Source organism: Scyliorhinus torazame, chromosome 24 (assembly GCF_047496885.1).
Source record: "Scyliorhinus torazame isolate Kashiwa2021f chromosome 24, sScyTor2.1, whole genome shotgun sequence".
NCBI classification, from domain to species: Eukaryota; Metazoa; Chordata; class Chondrichthyes; order Carcharhiniformes; family Scyliorhinidae; genus Scyliorhinus; species Scyliorhinus torazame.
Genome location: NC_092730.1, coordinates 47,089,277 through 47,095,466, shown reverse-complemented (window position 1 = coordinate 47,095,466; position 6,190 = coordinate 47,089,277). Strand labels below are relative to the sequence as shown.

At 42.6% G+C, this 6,190-nt stretch overlaps 1 non-coding gene across 1 annotated transcript; it reads right to left on the bottom strand.

The window, feature by feature from the left end:
* Positions 1-4,953: 4,953 nt before the first annotated feature.
* trnal-cag (transfer RNA leucine (anticodon CAG)) lies at positions 4,954-5,036 on the bottom strand. The gene has a single exon. It is a non-coding gene; the product is annotated as a tRNA-Leu (tRNA).
* Positions 5,037-6,190: the final 1,154 nt, after the last annotated feature.

Here is a 6,190-nt window from a genome sequence, read left to right as displayed (position 1 = left end):
TCCTTCTATCATTGCATCCCTGAGAGAGATTCGAAGCATCTCAAACTCCTCCTCTTTTGCTCGCTCAGTGGTCCAATCTGGTTGAAACTTACCCTGATACATTTCGGATATTGCTACTGCCTTCATTTCAATTTCTTTATTTCTGATTATGACAGGAGTTTTATGAAAGGTAAGTTCTGAACATGACATTTTAACTTCATCATCTGTCCTATCAATGCTGCTAACAGGTTCACTGTCATCCCACTCTACTTCATCACATAATACTAGTGAGTGCAGTAATTCCCTGACACTCATAACCAAACATTCCTTTCCTCTAAAGCCTGTCCATTGTCTGGGGTTTTCAATTTATCCACAGAACTCCCTTCACTGTATCGGGAAAGTTTTGGTTCATATTTTTTCCAAATCCATAGCCCGGGTCAATCATTAATTTCGTACAACATTCCTTTTTTCCTTGTCCAACCGGTTTGGGGGGTATGGTCTGCCTACTGGCATGGCACCATTGCGGTGATACAGTCTCTGAACACTGTTATGCTAATTTTATGTCCCCGGGTCATCCCAACATCTTTTGAACTATATAATCCCTCACTAATTGGGACAATTAGTTTGTCACTTCTCCACAATCCTGCACATCCTTTCAGAATTACATCGTCGTTAGCTAGGTTTTCTCTGCAGTCATGCCATTTTGTCATTATCATACCATCCCACATACAATCCTTGCTGATTACGTTTCTTCGTAACTGCCGAAATGTTGCCTAAGGATTATCATAATCCCTTGGTTATTATTTAGCTGGGTCAGATGTTTTAGTTCTGATACAATTCTTTTTGCTCCAGACGCCATGCTTCTCTAATTCAACTATATGTTCACCCAAATTCTGAACGATCTTTTCTTTACCTTTTACCTGGTTTTAGTTGGTAGCTTCACCCAAACTGCCTCTGTGCTATCGATTGGTATATAATATCGCAATTTTTCCTGCATCGAATTTTATTAAATATTTCCCTGCCATCAGATTCTCATTTCCTGATACTGAAAGTACTTCTCCTAATCTAACTTCTGGTCTAATATCTTTATTCCCTAAAGCTCCTTCTACCATGTATTTAACATTCTAAATATCATTTTTCCTGCTCCTGACTATCTTTTGAGTCTTCGGGCACTAGGAACCTGCTGGAGCTGTGCCGTGTCAATTTCAACGGGTTAGTTTCAAAGTACTTTCCTGCACAGAGCTCTGTCTGCTCCCGAGTAAAACTTATTTTGTGTTTATGCTGTGACCAATTTAGTTCTGAACATACTGATTTACTACCTCATAATATTGGTCACATTTCTACCTGCCGTTTATAACTTCTAATTGATGTGAAACTCGGTTTTGCAAAATACAACATTTAAAAAACTTGAAACACCAAAGGGAAATTCACAAATCCTTATTAAACACACACACACACTCATTTATCCACCGAGACCTTGGATGTCTATTCAATCGGGTTTTAGGTACTCTAACAAAAATTGAGAACCCTCCGTTCTGATAAGCCTCTCTTATCCAGGAGTTTTTTTTTGCGTATTTTAATCTCTTCCACTCTCGCCCCGTACTCTCGCCCCGTTGCTTCATCTCTCTTGACCGTGTTTCAGAGCAAGAGGATTACCCTAATTGCCATTTTCTCGACTTCTAAATTTCTGTTCCTGGTTGTCCCTTTCAGGTGCACTCCGACATTCAGGATATGCACCCTATCTGGGACCTAGCCAGGGGTACTGAGGCACTATCTTCTTGTTTTAGTTAAAGGTCGATTGATCTTGGTCTCTAAAGTTTTCTCGGCGTCCCTATTTCTCTCGGCTTTCCCTCACAATCTGCTTGACTCCAAGGAAGATTTATGTTTGTCCTCCTTCTACCAGTAATGGATGCAAGAATCCCAGTACCTTTACTAAGATGTCTTGCAGACTTTTACTCAGGGTCAGTATCTTCTAGTCTTCTGACGCTCGCACCCAACTGAGTTTTATGTGTCGTCGTCCGCCCCCCCCCCCCCCCCCCCGCCCCCCCCATGCACAGAATATCCTTCCAAAAGTCAATCACACATGACTTTCCGCATTAAACTCGGCAGGTAAAGTTCGCCTCACACATAGACTAGAAACTTCTAATATTCTAGCCTTTGTGTCGGTTAGAAACTTTTAATATTCTAACAATTATTTGGGAACTAGAAACGTCTAATATTCCATTCCCTTTTAGGTTAGAAACTTCTAATATTCAAAACTCCACCTGCTTAACTAGAAACTTCTAATATTCTAGCCTCGCTTTACCCAGAAACTTCTAATATTCTAGGCCTCCAATTTGCGCGCCATGAAGTTAAAACCTCACCACTATTCTTAGAATTCCCCCTGTACCAGAAAAGGGTCAAGATATTCTAAATGATGAACAGGGATTCTCACTCCCTGACTCCTATGCAGACTTAGGTGGGCGCTATTCGGGTCAAACCAGTGTTTCATGTTATCCCACGGCATAACCCATGTCTTCAGAGAAGATTCTGTTTACTTTCCACTCAGGTGCTTCACTCACGGGTCCGGCTTTTCTAAGTAGATGAAGAAAACTTTCTAATAAACACTCTTTCAGGTTATCAATTTAAGTTAGTTTTAATTTCAAATTAAAAGATGTAATCACTGTTTTTACAGAAAAGTAATAAGATCTTTTCTTTGCATCTTCTTGGTCAGTTGTTAGACCTTCAAGTCTGCCTTGACAATTTTCTCCTGTAACTTTTGGTTTTTTCCTGATGGATTCGCTGTTCTGCTCGGCTTCCGTGTTCAGTCCTTCCCATGACCGAGGGCAGCTATGAGAGCTGGCTGCTGAATTATTAGGTATTATATAGCCCTTTGCGCAGCCTTAGTTTCTACATGGCATTTATTGAAATGTAACTGTTGCTTGCCGACTGTAGCTAATGCAAGCTCCCTGTCGTTGAACTAGCTTATTCTGCTTGACATGTAATACTTTTGTTTGGCAGGTAATACATTTATTTGTTGCTTCGACAGCAACTTTCCTGATATCTGTCTTTCGTGATGTTTTTTCTCAGTCTAAATACTGGATATGAACTCGTGTCCAACGAAGCAGTTCGCCTCTGCACTTCCACTGGTCAGCTGGTGTCAACGGCAGGTCGCCCCCTATATTTCTAAGCTTATCTGGCTTGGACCTATACCCTATGACCTGATTATTTGCTAAAAGATTTTTAACGTCAAAAATGTGTAAATTATGGGATTAACGTGCACCTCATGTGTTTCTTAGCTGGAAAACAGTTGTCTCATATTTAAGTGGCGTCAGCAAGGTTTCCCGCTTAACCTTCTCCCCCAATTTAAACCGAAGATCCTGGTTGTTCCTTTTTTAATTGCTCAGTAAAATAATGCACCTCTCAGGAAGTGTGAAATACTGTTCCCGTTTATATAACTTAAGATTTTAAATTGATTGAATGTCTTTTAACTTTAAAACCAGGTTGATTTGTCCATATCTGTTTTCTTTAACGCCTGCGAAGCTATCTGTGTTTTAAACAAGCTGCGACTGTTAACCCTTTGTGGGACCTTTCCCTTTCATTTCAAATCTCAGTCTTTTCCAGGTTCACATTCATGGTTCAAATGATATATTTTTTCATTATAAACTGTTCCTCACACGAAGGTATTGAGAGACGAAGATCTGAGCGACGTGAAGTATCCAATCGGAGAGATGCATCCTGGCGACTGGAATCTCTCTCCACAGCTGCTTCCGGTGCTGCTTTCACAGCCGAAGAACCCCTCCAGTGTCCAAACAGGTGAAAGATAATCCAGTAGAGGCGGCAGAAGGGAATTCTGGGAGAAGTCAACTTAGTCACCTCGACTATACTCTGGGTAGCTGAAGAACAGGTGTCAAGGAGCAGATCATACTGAAAGGAAAATGTTGATACTAATAAAGAAAAAGGCAGATGTGCTGCTGGGTGATAACGACTAGTTTGCTTTTGGTGTGAGTGAGAATACAAATAGCAGACGATGGTTTTGGTCCATCGACTGCTGGGCTATGGGCCCACCACGCTCCCGCTGCGCCAGTCCGCTCGTGGTTGAGCTATTCGCGGTCGGACTTAAAGCAAAGTTTGAAGTATTCGGTAACAGCTTGATCAACGTTCCCAGGGAGGTGAAACTTCCGCCCCGAACTTCTTTCTGTAAAAGTGATGCCAGTCACTCCCCACTTTCCCATCAGAACAACGTCACAGAAGAAATCACATTACCTTCACAGAACAACCATGCAGCACGAAAGCAAAATATACATTCTTCCTCACGCCAAAGGTAAACATAACGCACGATCCTGTTTGCTTTGCAGCAAATTTCTATTGTAGTCAGAATCTCTATTGTAGTCTCATCCCGACATTAGTCCCAGGAATGAAGGAGACAGCATGACAAATTACAACATTGTAAATGTCACAAATAGGGAACCACAGAGAAAATGCTTTAAAATCTCAGCAAGTCTCCCAGCATCTGTAGGGAGAGAAAAGAGCTAATGTTTCGAGTCCAGGAGACCCTTTGTCAAAGCTGGACTGCGAACGTCATCCAGTAGTACCACACAGAGGGGCAATATAGAGATATAACGATATCCAGTAATACCTCACAGCTGGGGCAAAACGTTAAGAAAGCATTAACTAGAAATAAATCACAATAGAAACCTTGTTCCCAACTTCCCGTCTCGGACGGATGTGAACAACCCAACCAGCCAGACGATGTACAACAAAAGAAGATTAATTTTAGCCGGAGTCCTGTGATCCATTTGAATTCCTCAACCAGAGTCATGAAGCAGATTATCGAGTCGTTACATGGGCTTCTGCCTGAAGGGTATTGCTGAGCGGACTTAAGCAGGAATCGCATGTCCTGAGACCAACACTTTTCCATTGAATGGGAGGTATTGGACTTCCTGAGGTTGAAAATCTTGCTGGAGAAATTTAACCTCGTGGAGGAAAAGACAATATCAGGAGTGGGATTCGAACCCACGCCTCCAGAAGAGACTGCGACCTGAACGCAGCGCCTTAGTCCGCTCGGCCATCCTGACGCGTTGACTCAAAAACTAAGATCCGTGCACAAATCGACTTAAAGTCTGTCTTCATCTTTATTACATTTAAAACAAGACATGCTTTCCCTACTTTTGAACCCCAGCCAGAGTCCTGTATCTGAGTGACATCCTTGTCCAAAACACTGGTGGTTAAGGAGCTTCTCATTGCTGCATTGATCAGTTTGCTCTAATCAGCAAGGTCCGATATACCGCTCTACCTGTTCCTCAGACGAAGGTATTGAAAGTCTAAGATCTGAGGACGTGAATTATCCAATTGGAGAGTTGCATTCTGGCAACTGCAATCTCTCTCCACAGCTGCTTCCGGTGCTGCTTTCACAGACAAGTAGCCGAAGAACCCCTCCAGTGTCCAATCAGGTGAACGTTCATCCAGTAGAGGCGGCAGAAGAGTGTTCTGGAAGAAATCAACTTAGTCACCTCGACTGCACTGTGGGTCGCTGAAGAACAGGTGTGAAAGAGCGGATCAGACTGAAAGCAAAACTTTGATACTAATAAAGAAAAAGGCAGATGTGCTGCTGACAAATAGCAACTTGTTTCCGTTTGGTGTGATTGAGAATATGAATAGCAGAGGATAAGTTTCGATCCATCGATCTCTGGGTTATGGTCACAGAACACTCCCGCTTCTCCACACGGATCGTGGCTCATTCTTTCCGTGGTCGGACTCGAGGCAAAGTTTGAAGAAATCTCTAACAGCGTGATCAATGTTCCCAGAGAGGTGAAACTGCCGCCCCGAACTTCATTCTATGAAGATTATTCCAGTCACTCCCCACTTTCCCATCAGAACAACGTCACAGAAGAAATCACATCACCTTCACAGAACAACCATTCCGCAGGAAAGTAAAGTATCTGAACTATGCTGACCAGAATCAGTGTGCTCAAACGTGTGTTCTTGTTGAATGAAAAAAATGAGGAAGTGAATAGTTGTGTGGCTACCGCAGGGCAGTAATGTTGTAGCTCCTGGTTTAAGGAGCAGAGTGCCGCAGCGGAAGCGTGCTGGGCTATTAGCCCGGGGTCGAGGAATCGAGGGTATTCTCTGCTAATTACATTCTCCCTCACACCAAAAGTAAACATAACGCACGTTCCTGTTTGCTTTGCAGCAAATAGCTATCAGAAACCTTCTTGCAGTCTCATCCCGA